At 40.4% G+C, this 19151-nt stretch overlaps 1 protein-coding gene across 4 annotated transcripts in view; it reads left to right on the plus strand.

The window, feature by feature from the left end:
• MDGA2 (MAM domain containing glycosylphosphatidylinositol anchor 2) overlaps positions 1-19151 on the plus strand; it is a 1412234-nt gene that overhangs the window by 705159 nt on the left and 687924 nt on the right. The gene's annotated exons all lie outside the window — the stretch shown is intronic.

Consider the following 19151-nt stretch of genomic DNA (forward strand, 5'->3'; position numbering starts at 1 on the left):
TGTAGTTTTTTCATAGTAGATAGAGATGATCCATGGTAGAGGCCATTGGGATAATCCAGTTTGGATAGTACAAGCGAGATAGTAGCTTTAACCTTGTGTGTACATCCGAGGGGGGGGGAAGATGCGTCGTAGAGTCTTCAAGGTGATGAAGCTGTTCGTGCAAATTTGTCCACTTGGGCATTCATAATTAACTTGGAGTCCATGGTGATCTCAAGGTTTTTAACTTCCATGGATAATTGAGGAGGTGGTCTGAGATCGTCAGGCCAGACACACAGAGGGTCATAACTTTTCCAGTTACCACATATGAATATTTCTGTTTTGGAGGTACTTAGTTTGAGATGGCTCCAGGTCATCCACTGATCAACGGCTCTGAGGCAACTGAAGATTTCTGAGTTTTCAATGTTTTTGGGGCATTCTAGTTTGAGTAGTATTTGCGTGTCATCTGCATAGTTGTAGCATGTGAGATGAAAATCATTAATCAGTCCTGCTAATGATATCATGTAGATGTTGAAAAGCAAAGGTGAGATGATTGATCCTTGGGGGACCCCTGCTTTTGTGAGGTAGGGTTGGACGAGAAGGGGGGCGAGTAGATGATGTTAGATCTTTTTTGAAGATAGGAATTAATCCAGTCGAGAGAAGTCCCTTGTATGCCGGCTTTGTGGAGTCTTTGAATTAGGGTGTCATGGTCAACCGTATCAAAGGCAGCTGAGAGGTCCAAGAGAAGTAGTACAGCAACTTCATTGCGGTCGACTGTGTTTTTAAGATTATCCCAGATTGCTATGAGTGGTGATTTAGTGCCTCTTCCTGGGTGGAATCCAGTTTGGAAATCTGAAAGTATAGAATTGTCTTCAATGAATTGTGACATCTGGGTGAATGCTGCTCTTTCTATCACTTTGCACAGGAAAGGTCCATTTGTGATTGGTCTGTAGTTGTTGGGGTCCTGCAGGTCTAGGTTTGTTTTCTTTGATAACGGTCGTATGTATGCCTTTTTCAGGTCTACAGAAAAAGTTCCTGTAGTTAAAGAGTTGTTGATGATTCTTCTTAAAGGTGTGGCAGCAGAAGTAGATAAAAGAATGTTCTTGAAGATGTGTGGTGGACGAGGGTCAGAAGGGCAACCGGAATGCCTGCTTGCTTTGACCAAATCCATAAATTCACGTTGGGATATTTGTTGGAAGGACTGTAGAGGCTGGGTTGGTTTATTCTTAGAGGGTATTTTAGAAAAAGGGTTGGTGCTGATGGTTTTCTTCCATTTTAAATAGGAGTCCAATGTATCTGTCTTGTTTGTGTAGTGAGTTGCCATTTTGTTTGTGAAATCTTGAGTAGTGGGATGACTTCCTTCCATGCATGTAGGTTTTCAAAATTAATTGAGAATTAAAAAAAATTCCTTGGTTGTAGATTTAGCATTTTGAATTCTGTCTGAGTAGTACCTTTTTTAGCTTTTTTGATCGATGATTTGTATATTCTGTTACGTTTGTGTAGCTGCAGTTTGTCTTGACCGTTGTTTGTTTTGAGCCAGGTCCGCTGCAACTTTCTGATTTGTTTCTTTATCTTATTAAGTTCTGTGTTTCTCCAAGGTGTTGGTTTTCTTTTGTTGTGTTTAGTTTTTCTGAGTGGTATTAGGATATTAAAAGCTTCCTGTAGCCACTCATAAAGTTTAGGAACATAATTAATTGTATCTAGATCTGTGTTGGCTGTTATTTGTGTTTCTAAGTCATCCAAATTGAGTTTGCTCCATGGTCGATAGGTGCATGTATGTAAGTAGTTGTGGGGTGTGCTGATTTGCAGAGTTTTATGTCAGAAAGTTATCAAATGGTGGTCTGACCAAGCGATTGCCGTGATGCTATGAACGGTAACTAGTTCAGGCTTAGCAAAAATGACATCTAGGATGTGTCCAGCGATGTGTGTGGTATTGTGTATAATCTGATGTAGGTTCAATGCAACTAGGCCAGTGGTGATAGCTTTTGGATGGGGCATGTTGGGTTTGTCAAACCAAATGTTTAGATCCCCAAGAATGCATAGGTTGGAGTATAGTGTAATAAGGTTTGAGCATGTATCTAGAAAAGCATCTGGGAATGTGGAGTTGTTAGGTGGAGGTCTGTAAAGGAGGAGAAAGTTACAGGAGGAAGTTGGAGTAGGGTGGCATCTGGTGAGGAGGGCTTCACAACCTTGTATGGAAATGTTGTCTGTTTACTGAGGTTTATTGCCTGTTTGAATATAATAGCTAGTCCACCTCCTCTCTTGCCTATACAGTTTTGTGTGATGGTTTGATAGCCTGGAGGAAGGGCTTTGTGCAACACTGGGGCCATGTCATCTCCCAACCAAGATTCCGTTATGAATAGTAAGTCAGGTTGTGTGTCTGTGAGCAGGTCGTAGATGTGGTGCTTGTTTTTTTAGAGTCATTGAGCATTTATGAGCTGGCAGTTTAGAAAAGGTGTGTTAGTGGTAGTGTTGTTTTGTTTAGGAGAAGGGGAAGTAGTAGTGTTGTTAGTTGTGATAACTGTGTGAGGCTCACAATAGTCTTGCTTTTCAGTATAGTGTTCCTCTTCCAGCATGTTAAGGAGGCATTTTGTTGGGTCTGTGTGTGGTGGACTTGGTGGCTGAGAGAGACATGAAGAGTGTACTGTTTTTTTTTTGTTTTGTTTTTTGCAGTGATAACTAAATTTAGTGTAGATTCCCTTCCCTTCTTCTGAGAGCCTACATAAACCATAAGTTGGCAGCGTTTAAACTTTACTTGACGTCATATTACCATAAGATTTTACATTAAACTATCTTTGGGTATTTTCTAATCCCACAGTGGTTTGGAATAAAGTTTCATTAACTATGTGTAATGAATTAAAATTTAACCTATCAGTACCCAAGAACAAATAAAAGTTATTACATTAAAGGTTGAAAATACCAGTCAATGTTCCTTGTAAGATACTTTGCAAATTTAAATGCAGACAAGATTGTACAAATTCTGGACATACATTTTAATACAGGCTTGATTTCTTGTAATTTGTATAAAATGTTTAAATTCACAATGTTGCTGTGGTACATGTTTGTTTACTTCATGCTGCCATGGTGACGATAAAAGTACCATGAAGGTTCTTATCTGTATCTGAAGGTAAATTGACAGAGCAGGCTTTCATTGCATGATACTTTTCCTGCAATCAGAGGTAGTTCATTGTCCTTTTAGAGGTCTGATCCAAATTGTACAAATGCTGGTAGGAATGAAGGTCAATTTTGAGTGCTTGGTATAGAGGCATTTCAAAGTCTATTAGAGCGTTCAGGAAAATGAAATGTCCATTAACAGCCACAGAACTTGTGCTCGCTTTTTACTGTTACAGTATGAACTATTTTAAGGGAACTTTTATGCAGAGCGTACTAGTATTTTTTATAATGTTAAAAATATTCAATAACTCCATAGCTTTTACTTCTTTTGGTGATAGGTACACATTAACAGTAGATAAAAAAATATATTCCACAAATTAATGAAGAGTGCTGACAAAATGTCATGTATTCAGATAAAAATGAAAGTTCTATGAATAGTAACCAATTGATTTTAACTATTCACAAAAATTTAATTTCTCATATATCATTTATGTGAAAAGTGAGCTATTGTTTTTTATTTTCAGGAAGATTTTCTTTCTTGATAAAAAAAGATAGTTAAATATTTCTGACCATTTTGAAAATAAAATTACTTTTTCTCATATTCCCTCAAGTTGGTTAAAGCATAATCATAGAAACCTACAACAATATTGTGATGATGTCCAAAGCAAAACCAGAACGCAGAAGAAACAACTGTGTATTTCTACAAAAACAGGCAATCAAAAAAATGAATACAAACTGTTTAGAGACAGAGGTGAGTTTGAGGAGCTCCCTTCAAACGAGCTGGATTTGCAAGAACATCCAAGCATAATGCAATATGAAATGTACACGTTGAGGTCCAAAAAGTATAACTATAAAAATTATCAAACTGTCTGAAGAAACTTGTTTGGGACCTATGCTACTGTTCCCATGGCATGGTACCAGATTATTATTAATTGAATATCATTTTGCCTAAATATTGTATTCTAAATACCGAAATCAAAATATGATTCCATTGAAGGTAATATTAGGAAATCAACACCCAATGGAATCATATTTCTGTGATCAATATATAGAGCAAGATTTTTAGCTTAGAACAAATGCAATTAAATATAAGTTCTTGAACTCAGTTTATTCAAATAGGAGCAGGTTGCAGGTGATGTCTCAAGAGGGTACCACAACTTCAGGTTAGTTTATCAATATTCACTGTGAAGAACTCTTGTGGTTAAGATAATGCTTAAGGCAAATGCAGGTTCTACTGGTGGTAGCATCAGGATGGAAGGACCAGTGCCGAGGTCTCACCAAGTCAGCTCCTTTCTGCTTGCTGAGAGAAGTGTAAAGTGAAACAATTTAAAGTCGCATGCAGATACGTAATCCTGACCCCTGTGGGGATGAACGATTTGGACTCTGTTCGGACTATTTGCGATCAAGGTTTTATTACATTTTCAGAGTTTTTCTCAAATGCTGGGAATATCTTTATCTTTGTGCCTGCACAATAATACTGAGACAGACAAATTATTAAAAATGAATGTGCTCAATGTGTGCCAGCTATGAGCTTGGGCACGCTAGTGGCAACTCTATATCTATCTATCTATCTATCTATCTATCTATCTATCTATCTATCTATCTATCTATCTATCTATCTATCTATCTATTGGGGCGCAAATTATAGTTACCTTAGGGAACAAGTTATAGTTACTTCAGATAACTCTATCACAGTTGCATTTCTATGGTTTTGTATTGTTTTTTTAAGTGACATTGAAAAAAACAAAAGTTAAAGGAAGGATATAGTTAGGTGAAAAAGACAAGCAGGAGACACCCAATGGCTAAAGTAAGAAAGTGCCAACTTTCTGAATGTGGCATTCTCAGAAGTACAATTTAAAATCTGACTTCAGCATCAGTTGTGATTTTAAATTATGATTCCAAAGACACCAAACTTGGAGGTCCCATCTCTTCCAAATTGGAAAATACACTTTTAAAATGTAATAAGGTAATACCAATGTTTCTCTATGGTGGAGCTAGGCAGTAGTGAAAAACAGATTCAAGAGTTTCTCATTACTAGGGCATGTAAAACTTGAAAGTAAAAGCCCTACATTTTAAATACACTGCACCCTGCCCTTGGGCTGTCCAGGGCCTTCCTTAGGGGTGACTTATACATATTAAAAGGGAACGTTTGGGCCTGGCAAGGGGGGTTATCTTGCCAGGTCGACATGGCAGTTTAAACTTGCACACACAGGCTCTACAATCGCAGACCTGAGACATGTTGAAGGGCTACTGAATTGGGTGGCACATTCAGTGCTGCAGGCCTACTTGTGGTATTTAATTTACAGGACCTGGGCACAGTTAGTGCACTTTACTAGGGACTTATAAGTAAATTAAATATGCCAATTGTGGATAAGCCAATTGCTACCATGTTTTAAGCAGAGAGCACATGCAGTTTAGCACTGGTTAGCAGTGGTAAAGTGTCCAGAGTCCTAAAGCCAGCAAAAGCATGGCCAGGAAAACAGGATGTCTTAACGCAAAAAAGTCAGGGGGAACCATGCCAGGGACGCCAGGTCTAACACTTACATCAAATACTTGACTGAATTCAAGAGTCTCATTTAATTCACTTGCTTTGTTGATGATTGGAAGTCTCTTTCTTCTGTCCAAATTCAACCATTGAATCAGCATAGAAGTGTCATCCAGCACCAAATATCTATGTCGTCTAGGGAGGTTTTTCATCTACCAAGGAGCTAACCTCCACATCGCTCTTCACTAGTACATTTCTAATATGTCCAGCTTTGTACAGTGAATAAATGCTAAAAAACGTGTGCAAGAAATGAATTTCCATTTAATTCTTCTGACGGCACTGTTCCCTTCTCCTCATTTCCTCTCTTTTAAGATTCCTCTCACTTCCTGACCCACTTAGTCACTCTTCAGGCTTAATTTCTTGCAAATGCTCAAGAGCAACTTTTGCTACCTGCATCACTATAGAAATAACGTACTTAGATAGAAATAGACTTTCCTACCATTTTCGTGATATTTTATTTCTTCTCCCTATCAGTTGTCCATCAGTCAAATTATGCACAATGTTCACAAGTTCCCTTTCTTGCACATTTCAATCTTGTACTGTTAAGTTCACCACAATTGTAGCTTGATCAGTTTCCCATTTGTACAAATTCATTTCATGTAAATTTGTGTCTTCTGAATGACTCCCTTCTATAAAAAATGAATAAACCTGTTCAGTTATCTGATTTCAGACAGCCCACCTGGTTCAAGAAGTCAATTAAAGGCTTTAATAAAGGCTAATAACCCTATATCTAAAGGGAATCCCATTGGTGATCAAGCATTACTTAATAATACTAAATTGGCAAATGGGCAAAATAATGTATCTTACTCCTTGAGTCATACAAAATGAGATGACTCTCCAAATGTTAATATATGAAGTTGGGCTATATGTTTACATGAAATCTATGAATGAAATTATTATCTACTCTGAATTATCAGCAGCACAGCAGGATAAAGCTGTGATTTACTATATTCTGATTACCACAACAAGACCTATTGTTAGTGTCCTTGCTTTGCTCAATGTGATCTCTTTTTCAGATAATTTAGCTGATTACTTGTATCATATGATGGGTGTTAGATCTGGCATCCTTAGGGTGGTCTTACACCAGGCATTTTGCCTTTTTACCTCCTGTTTTTGCTGAATCATTTTGTTGGCATTAGGACTCTGAGTGCTTCATCATTGCTGACCAGTGCTAAAGTGCATGTGCTCCTCCCCTAAACATGGTAACAGTCATGTATACACAATTGGCATAATTAATTTACTTGTACGTCCCTTGTAAAGTGGTATCCCATATACCCAGGGCCTGTAAATTAAATGCTACTTGTGGGCCTGCAGCACTGAATGAGCCAACCACTTTAGTAGCACTCAAACATGTCTCAGGCCTGGGATTGCAGAGCTTGTGTGCTCAGTTCCACTGCCACTTTAACTTCACATTTAACACCTCTTACCAAGCCTTAAACTCCCCTACTTTTACATATTTGTCACATCAACAGGTACACCTTAGGTAGCCCATAGGGCAGGGTTCTGTGTAAATAAAAGGCAGGGCATGTACATTTAGGTTTTACATGTCCTGATATGAAAAACTCCCTAAGTCACTTTTCAGTACTGTGAGGCCTATTCCTCTCATAGGCCAGCCAGAATTGAGAATTTCTTAATATATGCTTAAGATGTAATTCCTGATCAGAAAGGAGTAGCAACATCGTGTTTCATATCATTGGAATTGTAATGATAAATCCTCTTTACTGGTAAGGTTGGATTTAACATTACTATTTTAGAAATGCCACTTTTAGAAAGTGTGCATTTCTTTGCTCTTACTACTCTGCATGCCTGACAGCCTGCCTCCAATACACATCTGGGCTGGGTGACAGCTATATATGTGCATTCCCTCCAAACAGCCACTACACAGGACACTTAACTGCATCTGCTTTCATCTGCATACTGATGGGCCTTCCTGGGCAGGATGGATGGAAGGGGCTCACACTTACATTTCAAAGAGTAGTGTCCTAATCCTGCACCACAGATGGAATACCCCCACAGCTATCCTGGCAGACAGGGCTTAGTTTAAAGGGATCCTTGGGCACTTCAGAGAGTTCCTTTGAGTTCATCCCCCACATCAAAGACATTTTTGGCCAGAAGTACTGGGCCTCCGACCCCTTAAATTTCGATCACTACTGGACCTGGGAAGAACTCTGCTGGAGTAAAGATTGTTGTGCTGGAGCAATTGCCACTCTGCCTGGATTGACTGTTTTAAGGAACTGCTTCACTGAGCTGCCCTGCTGCCTGCTGATCTCTGCCCTGCTGAGGACAAGGACTGGGCCCATCTCATTTGAACCCAGAGTGACTCCAAGGGCTTGCAAGCTTGCCCTCTGTTCTTCTGCAGTCTCAGGGACATCAAAGACTGCTTGAAACTCTTCTGGTGCTGCTGTATTCTGTCATCAGTGAGCCCTCAAAGTCCAGGGCCTCAGAAGTGTGTTGTGCACCTGCTTTCTGCAAAAAAATGATAGATTGTCACCACTGTGCTGGTCGTAACTGGCGCATTGCCCCTTCGACTCCGATGCAGAGGCTGTTCTATGACAGCTGATTCACAGCATGCACAGCCCGATGACAATGTTCTGCATGGCTTGACGACAATGATTGCATTCACTTTAACGGAGTTTGATTTGGAACCCGATTGCGAGGCTACGCGGATTGGAACCAATGCATTGTGTCCTTAACTTTGACATTTTGTTTCATCTAAGGTACTTTTTAGTGGACCATGCATGGGTTTTGTAGTCGGCCTACCCTCCATTGCTGTCAGCCTGAATTTGGATGCCAAGCTACCAGAGGGTGAGCACAGGTGAATTTATAGTGTGTATCTGACTTACCCTGACTAGAGTGGTGGTTCCTACTTGTACAGGGTGCATACCCTGACAACCAGAATCCCCATTTCTGTCAGTGGGTTTGTGACCAAATCAAGAGGTAGGAACCAGAGTGGAGTGAGCCGATATTACCATATTGAGGACATTTGCCTAGAAACTGAGGTTTCATTATTTCTTTGATCTTACTGTCTCCTTCCGTCCCACGCCCTTTGTCTTGACTTTAGTTTTAAGCAAGCCAAAATAGTTCACTTTTCAGGACATTCATGAATTGCACAAAGCTTGATGCTGTTTATAATTTTAGTATATACCATACACACTGCTAAACGTAATTGCTTCTAGACTCAGAAACAGAAGATAATGCCATGGTTAAGATTGCATTGAATCACATTTTGCTTTTTTGTGGTACGTGGAAGGATCAGGCAATGTGTAGGAAGTTCAGCACTGTGCATTGATACACAGGTTACAGTTGAACTAGAATGGTTAGTTAGGTGTCAGAGTTGAATCAATGATCAGGTTGTGCCAAAGCTGGGTTGTCAGTGTTAAAAGTCAATAAAACATTTGTTAGGCATAAAGTACATCATACAAATCAGCAGAACCCTGAATTATGCCACAATGAAAGACTAAAGTATTCAAGAGGGCTGACTGAATAAATTATACAAGGAGAGACATATTATGCAACATAAAATGGCACATCATGTGGCAGTATTATTTAGATATTTTCACATTTGCTGAATGATAATACTATTTAGGAAATGTTTCACCACATTAATACCTGTTTAACCCATTAATACAGCAATCAGAATGTAATAGGTGATGAGTTAACCCGAGCAAAGGATCTGCTATTGTGTGGCACCTTGTGTGATGCTTAATGTTTGATTTGTTTGATTTAGATGCAATATTTTATTTGTTTCAAAGTGCAGATTTTGTGACATATGAACTAAATCAGTAATTATACATAAAACTCAATGGTGGTAGAATAAAATAATTCTAGTGCCATTGTAACAAGCCATAGTTAGACATGCTTATGATGTACTATACACAAGTAAAATTGAGTCATAATTGACAGAAAACCTGTGGGTGAAAGATACTTGAAGGTGTGAGTTCGAACATGGGGATCTTGAGCCCAGATCTGAAAAGCATCAGAGATTGGTCATTGCTGTTGCTGAGCCAGGTGTCCCAGGGGTGGACAGCTGTCTAGGAGACAATCCTCATGCATGAATTCAATTTGTTGCAAAGCCTGAGAAGCGGGACCCCTTAGGTGTTCTTTAAATGTTGATTAGAGAAATGTATTGCTGCTGATTGCAGGATCCTGCTGTGCAGATGATGGAGTGCAGGTTTAAGTATGTATCCTGGTTATTTTCCCTAATAGGCTTTGTAGACAGTAAAGAGGATGTTGAAATTGAACCCACGCCCAATATGAGCTAATTTATAGCTTTTGAAATTGATTTGAGACAATTGCATATCAACAGATTCAAGCATAATCTGGCCGCCAAGTTTGTTAGTCCACGTAGCCTGTCTGTGAGCACCTTTGGTAGCTCAGTGTAAACCATTCTGCAGTAGTTTAAGTATGTCAACAAGTTTTTCTTTCACTAGTTCTTTCTTGAGTTCTTTCCTCATTGGATTGATTGCCATTTGTTTTCACTTACATGTCCTTTTTGTTTTTTTGTTCACTGTTACATCTTTTCATTTTGTCTTTCTTTTGTTTTTCTGTGTTTGTCTTATATTTTGTGACACATTTTTAGTAATTAATATAGTATGTATACTCTATGCAGTGCGTCCATAGACTAAGGGGGTCATTAGGACCCTGGCGGCCTTCAAACCGCTAGGGTTGCGGTGGCAGTCTGACCGCTTTGGCTGCGGTCTGACTGCTACTTTATGGCCGTGGCGGTCGTGCTGTGGTGGGACTGCCAGCAGCACCAGTTCTCCTCCACAGGAGGGACTGGTGGTCATAATCTGCCAGGGCAGCACTGCAAGCAGCACCGCCCTGGGGATTACGACTCTCCCCTCTTCGCCAGCTTTTATCTGGTGGTAGCACCGCCATGTATAGGCTGGCAGAGACGGGGTGCAGTGTGCCCCGGGGGAGGGGGGGCTGCACTGTCCATGCACTTGCCATGGGCAGTGCAGGGCCCTCTGGCCAGCCCGTTGCGATGTTCACTGTTTGCTTTGCAGACAGTGAACATCATGACGGGTGCTGGGGCACCCTATGCACTATAGCATTGCCGCTGGATCAATTATGAGCCAGCGTCAATTTTGTAGACAGTGTTTCTGTCCTACAGGGCCAGCAGGAAGGTAGCCACACTGGCCACAACCTGACCGCAGGACTTCGGCATCATAATGTCCCCCTAAGGTTTAGGAAAACCGGTGTAAATCAAATTTTTGTAACACATCCCACCTTATTTTTGGTAACTCTTGTATACATTATTGTCCCCTGATTAAATGGAGATGTAATGTAACTAAACCAAGTATGGGTACATAATGATGTTAGGTCGGTGTTACACTAGTTTTTGTGATTTTACCCCTCTGTTTTTTGCTTTTGTGTTCTCTCTATTACCTCATTGAAAGAGTAAAAATATACAAATCAAAATAAATAGAAGCATGTCTCACCCCTTCCGAAGAAGAAGGTGTTTTTTGTTATTTTCAGTCGAGATACAGGTGCAGTAGGATGTAGCAGCAGTTACCGTGTCTGGGTTTAGGCTATAAACTAAAAGAAGGCATCTTGTTAACAGCCTGTTCCACTGTATCCTTCTTTTTTATTAGACCCCCAGGAATTCCACTTCTCTGCTTTGTGTGCTCTGATAATTGGTTTGAAGATGCAATCAATAGCTTGAGGCGCACGTTTTCAAACTTCCTGTATCAGCCAGCCTCTCTATTTTATGATCTAACAAAGGTTTCTGTTTTGTCCATTGTTATTAGATCTACAGACTTTACATGCTTATTGACTTTAAATGCTTGTATCTGGCCAGGACCGCATTTTGTTTAGACAGAATAAGGTTTTCACTACATTGGCAGTGTGAATCCATCTAATTTGTTTTGACCCAGTGATGGGGATAATGAACAGGGGCTATATCAGGTTGGTGGATTGTCACACCTATTCTCATTTGTGGTAGTCGTTGTAAAACCTTATTTTATCTCTTGCTTATTTTCGCTGAGAGCAATAAAATCAATTTAGCGTTTCATATTTTAGATTTCAAAAATATAAAAAAACATGAATTCTAATGATAGTAATTAAATGTTTTATTGGTTGATTGATTGAAGTCTTACAATGTCCTAGTCACTGTGAACCACCATATTTTCAAGATTTAAAACACATACATAAAACTGTTTCAACCATCAAATATACAGACACCTAAAAGAACCTTAAGAGATTGATTCATAATTTTCTGTAATGTGCTTGTCTAAAAAATAAAACATACTTTGTTGAAAAAAGCAGCAACACCTAGTTCTAAGATATCTTATAGCAGTGCAAAATCTTTACTGTGCCAATATATGTGATATTACTTATGGATATTTCAGTCAGAATTTAATTGCTAGCAGCAAAATTAAGCCAAGATCATCTCTTGGAGGAGACCAAACCGGAACCTGATTAAATTGTCTTTTAATTGTCTAGACCAGTGTTCCCCAACCCCCGGGCCGCGGACCGGTGCCGGTCCGTGGATCAACCGGCACCGGGCCGCCCCACTGTGGTGGAAGGGGTAAATGTTTGATCATTTTTCCGTGGCCTGCTTGTCACACAATGGGACAAGCGGGCCACGGAAAAATGATCAAACATTTACCGGTCCGCGGCGATAAAAAGGTTGGACAACACTGGTCTAGACCAACCAGTCTCTAGCTAGGGTAGTGGTTTGAGAATCTTGTATTCATTTATTATCATCCAGGCGTAAGATCTGCATGAGAGGGCATCTTTATTTTTTATCAGTGACGTTTTTTTCATCAGACAATTGACTTTTTAAACAGTCTTTAAGGGCAGGGACATTTCCCATAATGGACAAACAGCCAAGTCATCAATCGCCCCTAAGTACTCCTGTGACTGGGGGTTTATATTTGTTTGAATTTTCTGCCAGAGAGGTTGGCATAGCTGATTCAATCTGATTAACTTTATTTGTTTATAGACTTTGATATAAGCTCCTTTCCTTGCAATAATTTGATTTACTAGACCAAATTCTAACCTATCTGGGCTGGCAAGGTGTTGTAGGGGAGGTGGAAGAAAGATCTAAATATCTTTGAAAGAATGATATTTAAACTTATCACATCTCTACCACGCATTGCCTCGCTTCCATAGGAGATACTCTGCAATAGTTAGGACCATTTGATGACCTCTGTAATATATGAAATGCGAGGAGCAGTGTGTTACCCTTCCTCTGCAGGTCATGTCTGTGCTGCTGGAAGGAGCCCTTATCATCAAATAGGTAACTATACGTTTTGACCTCTTCCAATTGTTGGCCTTGAAGGTACAATTTGTGCCTTTTCTATATCCTGTTGCTCACTCCCATGACCTTGACTATTGAATAATGCGATATTTGATCAATAAGTCGTTGCAGGCCTATTTTAGTATGACATAAAAGAACCACGTCATCTGTGTACAGAAGGTTGGACCTATGCATATCTCCTAGTTTGGTGGGGTGCGCGTTTACTACATCCAGTGCCTTGAAGCAGGTCGGCCAAAAACAGATGGAACAAGTATGACGCAAGGACACAACCTTTGCTTAAGACCCTGGGAGGATTCAATTTTCCTAGAGAGGAATGAACCATCACCTATTTTCACCCTTAGCCAGGTATCTGAGTACAGTAGCTGAATTGCTTTTAAGAGAAAGTTGGGGATACTCAGGTGAGCCAATTTTTGCCAAAGGAGATGACCCTGTACGCAGTTGAATGTTGACATAAAGTCCAAAAATCACAAGTAGATTAGATGCTTATTTGATTTATAACTATGTCTATACTTACTGAGACCGCTAGTATATTTGTTGCCATCTGGGCTCTTGATCAAACTCCGACTGATTAGGACAAGTAATTTGTTTTTCTTCCACCTAAAGTGAGAGTTCCGATAGGAGAAGCCCTGCAAAGAGTTTTGCCTCAGTGTCATGCACGGTAATGAAGTGCTAATTTTTCAGTCGTGATAGTCTCCCTAATTGAAGATAGGTGTTAGTATGGAGCCCCTCCATGAATCCAGGATGGCCTCTAATTGATGTGCGTTATTAAAAAACTACAGATAGGCTTTCTGCCCAAAAAACCGGATTTACCCTATACAGAGCATGTGGAATTCTATTCAGACCCAGTGCACCATCTTGTCTGCTTAATTTTAACAGTAGTGGCTCACTCTTCTCCTAATGGGAAATGTGATTATTTCACACCACTCTCGCAGGAATTGAGCATACACAGAGATCACAGGGTTTTCATTTTGCATTGCACAGTTTGAAAATCAAAAAAACACAATTTAATTCACCCCTGTGTACCTCTAGTCCCTTTTTATAGCACACACTGAGCACTGTTGACACTGGAAGCCTGCCTTGCAGATACATTATGATTTTCTGGCAGTTTTGTATCTAACTAGATTTCAAAATCTTACATTTTACATCCTTCGGTTGTAAAAAAAATATTTTCTGCTAGAAAAGAAGAGCACTGCTATTCCTCACAGGCCTCAGAATGGTGTTATATATGTGTATCTGGAAATACAATGGACATCTTTACCTATAGAAGAGACTTGCATTTCTTTGGCATGAATTAATTAGTTTGAAGGTTAATGGTCTACTTACTGTCCCAAAATACAACACATTTTTAGTGCTGGATCGTGTGTGGTGTTGCAAAAACAATGGAGGGGTCTGAATATAAAAGCTCCCAGCTACGATGTAATGTTCTTTGCTGCATCCTCACCACATTGGATGTACTGGACAGTTTGGAGGAAGGGAGGGGTGCAGTGGGGTGCATGTGTGTCTACTCTTGGCGTTGGCTAGAATTTCACTGAAAGGCACATCATGCATAGCATGTCCGAGGCAGAGAACAATAGTCCCATAATAATTTCGATGGCATATGGAGAAACACGCTGATGTGATAAGTTGGCTAGCATATGTGGAAGCAGGCCCAGACTGGCATTTCTGGCTGCTGCCTGTGGCACTGGATGACATCTAGACAATTGTGGTAGAAAGAGAAGTGGGATTGCAAACAGGAAAAATGGATCCCATAATATCTTGGCTTGCAGAAATAAACTGGACATTACATGAAATGGTGATATATCATAAAACAGTTACCCAACAATACATTACTGGCATCTGAGGGACATGGATATCTGCACAAAGAAACATCTGCCACCCACCCCTGTCTCCCTTCCTCATTGGCCAAGGCTGCCATTGTCAAACAATGAATAAAGGGACAGGAATATGGTAGGACACTTAGGGTCTCATTATGAGACTGGAGGGCTGACCACCAGCCTGCCAGCCCCAAGGGGAGGAGACCACCGCACAGAGCTAGTAGTCTCCCCCTGGTTCGATTACAACCTTTTCACTGGGCTGGCTGCCCAAAATCTCCATATTTGGAGGTTGTCCACCAGACAGCCCAGTGGAAACGGTGAAGCTGCATTAGGCTCGGCTCCACCTGGAGCCAAGGCCAATGCCGTCACAAAGAGGGGGCCTTCAGCACACTCAGAATGTACACTAGCACTTCCTTTCTGCCAGCCTTTTCATAGCAGTGCAACTGTCATGGAAAGGCTGGTGGAAAGAGTACTTGTAATCAACATTGCGGTGCTGAATGTAGCACCGGCGTGGCTGATCACAAGTCCGACTGCAGCAGGGTATCATGTTCCTGGTGGTGGTGGCAGTCCGACTGCCAGGGTTGTAATGTAGCAGTCGGACCACCAGGAGTGCGGCGGTCTAACCGCCACCACAAGGTTGGAGGGCTCAAGACCGCCAGCCTCGTAATGAGGCCTTTAGTCTTTCTTGTTCTTTCTTATCCTTTAGGTTAAAAATCAAGGAATTACTTTTTTGCTTGTATGCACTATTTTTGATTACTTTATCTTTGTACAAGGGAAAAGTCAGTTTCATCTCTCACACCCAAGAAGCATTGTTTATATTTGTTTTTATAACGAAACCTTGTCTCAATTAAAACACCCCTATTTACATTGCAGTGATTTTAATAACAGGGTTTATCTGAGTGTGTACCCTATTGGTCAATTATAGACACACAATGTAACAGGTAGCTTAGGTAAAAAAAAAAACCTAATATTTGGTTTGAAAGTAGAAAAGACACAATTGCCTTCCGAGAGGAGGACTTTAATAAATGAGGCTTTCTAACAGACCGTCCCTTTGCAGGACCAGGCCTCTTACATCTAGTGAACATTTTTCCACCCCGTCCCTCTAATGATGGGCTTTGCTTGTTCAGTGCAGACCAGAATGCCTGTTTTATGTTCCTGAAATATATCAAGTTAATTGTTTTAATTTGTTTAATATTTGTCAGAGTTAGTGCTTTATTTTGAGATTGTAAAGCTCTGTAACAGTAAGGAAGATGTGCTTCCTTCTATTTTTGAGCTGTGCACTAACTGTTTGAACTGTGGTTTCTGGTTATCAGAGTATGCACCCAGTACAAGCAGGAGCCACCACTTCTAGTCAAGGTAAGCTATCTACCCACTTGGAGATAACCTGCACCCACTCTCTGGTAGCTTGTCAAAGAGCTGTCAGGCTTATCTAAAGAGGCAATGTGTAAGTATTTGTGCAACATACACACACACAGTAGCACAATGAAAACACCACAAAAAGACTTCACACAGGTTAAGAAAAAAAGAAAAGATTTATCTGAGTAAAAGTAAAATGAGACCAAAATGACAAAAATCCAGTCAGTAGAAGTCAAGATGTAAATGTTTAAATTTTAATAAATTAAAAATAGTGCCTAGAAGTCACCATAGGTCAAAAGTGTACTTGTGTTAGTTAGTGACATGTGCAAATCCAAGGTTCAGGCTGACCACGATGAAGGGTAGGCCGGCTACATAATCCTGCAGGGTCTGCTGAAAAAGTACAATGGATGAAACATCGGCATTGAGGAACAAATGCAAAGGCGATGAGTCGCTTCTGATCTGTGCAATCGGATCGAAGCTTCATCATTGAGCCTCGCAATTGGGTCCCGTGTTGGTGTCAAACTCAGTTAAGATTAATCTAATGCATCATTGTTGAGCCATGCAGAGCATTGTCATTGGACCATGCGGCCTGTGAATCCTCTGTTGTCGAAAAGCCTGTGCCTCGGTGTCAAAGGAGTGGCGCGTTGGTTCCCACCGGCACAGTGGTTACGTTGCAGTGGTTTTTGCAGAAAGGAGCTGCAAACCCACTTCTGAGGCCCAGGACTGGAGGGAGTAGCTCAGTCAAGGTTAGGACTCACAGATGGCAGAGTCCAGCAGCAGAAAGCAGAGATGCAGCAGGGCCTTGATATCCCTGAGACTGCAGGAGAATAAAGGGCAAGCCAGCAAGCCCTTGGGGTTACTCTGGGTCAGATAAGAGGGTCCAGTCATTGTCCCCAGCAGGGCAGAGATCAGCAGAAAGCAGCAGAGATCTTACAGTACAACACTCTTTATGCCAGCAGAGTTCATCCCAGGTCCAGTAGTGTTCTGATTTGGAGGAGTCAGAGACCAGTTCTTATGCCCAAATGTGTCTTTGAAGTGGGTTGACTTAAAAAAGGGTATATTAAGTGCACAGAGATCCTTTCTTCCTAGCCCTAGCTCCAGACAACCAGTAGGGGGTTATCAGCCCTTTCTCTGGGGACAGACACTTCCCTATTCCAGTGTAAGTGTCAGCTTCCCTCCAGCCTTCCTGCCCTGAAAGGGCCATCAGAATGTGGATGAATGCAGATAAGTGCTCAGACACACCTAGCCTTCCTGTGTTTGTGGCTATCTAGAGTGAATGCAGAAAGTGTAACTGTCACCTACCCCAGGCGTGTACTGGAGACACGCTGTAAAGCACACAGAGCAGCAGAGAAATGTCCACTTTCTAAAAGTGGCATTTCTAAAATAGTTATATTAAATCCAAGTTTACCATTAAAGAGGATTTATCATTATCATTCCAATTATATGAAACATGAAGTAGCTACTCTTTTCTGATCACGAGATACAGCTTAAAAGTCTATTAAAGAATTCCTAATACTGGTATGCCTCACACTAGTGAAACACGACTATGGGAGTTTTTCAGTACCAGGACATGTAAAACGTAAAAGTACATCTCCTGCCTTTTACATACATTGCACCTAGCCATATGGACTTTCTAGGCCATACATTAGAGGTAATTTATATGCAATAAAAGGGGTGTTCAAGGCAAGAGGAATCAAATGCCAAGTCTAAGTGGCAGTGAAACTGCACACACAGCCATTGCACGCCTGACACATTGTTTAAAGGGCTAATTAAGTGGGTGACATAGTCAGTACTTCATGCCTACTAGTAGCATTTAATTTACAGGCCCTGGGTATATGGTTCACCACTTTACAAGGGACTTAAAAGTAAATTGCATATCCTAATTGTGAATACACCAACATTATCCTGTTTCTTGAAGAAGTGCATTGGTAAGCAGTGGTAAAGTCCTCAGAGTCCTAAGGCCAAGAAAAAGATACAGCAAAAATCAAAAATGTGAGGCAAACAGATTTGGTGAAGACTACCCTAAGGCTGTCAGGTCTAACAGTAACTCATAGAAATATTGTTTTCAATTATTTTACTTTGCACACTGCTGGCTCATAGTACTGATGCTGAGCTCTTAGCTGCACCATCAAAGTTCATCATGTAATGGCCCCAAGAGATAATCTGTACTATTGGTTGGTTTCGGCAATGTCTAAACTCTGCATTTATTCAAGTTTGAAGTACTCTGCTTTTAAGATATTGAAAAAGGACTGTGGTTGTAGGGATCTCTTTAATCCTTTTTGATCCCTTTTTCCTTCTTTCTGACATCTGTTTGGCTTCACACATTAATCTATGTACCTCTACCAGCTCAAATCACCACATCATACAATTTTCCCTAGCTTTGCCGTCTCTCTAATGTCCCTTGTTCTATTTTGCCAAACTCCCTTTCAGCCTATAAGGACACATCTGTAAACTAAAGACTGTCTTTCCTATTCACCCAGGTTAATTGCTGCTCCTCACTTCCCAATTTAACTTTCTTGTTTTTAACTTTGCTAATAATTCATTAATATTAGGTCCACACTTGACGAGCCGACGATTTATTAAACTTGACATTATTTTCTAATGTTACTGGCACTGCCAGCTATAAGCAGCTCACCTCTATTTTCAGGTTTATTTTATCAACTATATCTTATTCTTGATTTTTACAAATAAAGTAATAATATATCAGGTAGATCTATCAAATGCTATGCACATTGCAGTCACATTGTCATGCTCTGAGTAATATTATTAATTATCTGCTAGTTATGTCACCAAAGTGTTTTATATTTGGTGTCATTTTTTACACTCAGAAGCATGAAAGGCTAAAGAAACCTCGTGGGTATTAGAACATGCAATCTGCAAACCACAAAGGTATCTTTTTAGTGAGCATAGACATTTTTGAGCTTTCATTCTCGCTTTTGTAGTGTGCAATTGATTTTTTATATATTTAATTTAAATGTTGTGCCATCTATACTAGAATTGTTTTAAGTGACGGTATGTTTTAGGAATCATCTCAACGTACTTGACCACCTACCCTCCAGCCTCCTTGCTACTGAAACATCAA

This window comes from Pleurodeles waltl, chromosome 9, assembly GCF_031143425.1.
Source record: "Pleurodeles waltl isolate 20211129_DDA chromosome 9, aPleWal1.hap1.20221129, whole genome shotgun sequence".
Classification (NCBI taxonomy): Eukaryota; Metazoa; Chordata; class Amphibia; order Caudata; family Salamandridae; genus Pleurodeles; species Pleurodeles waltl.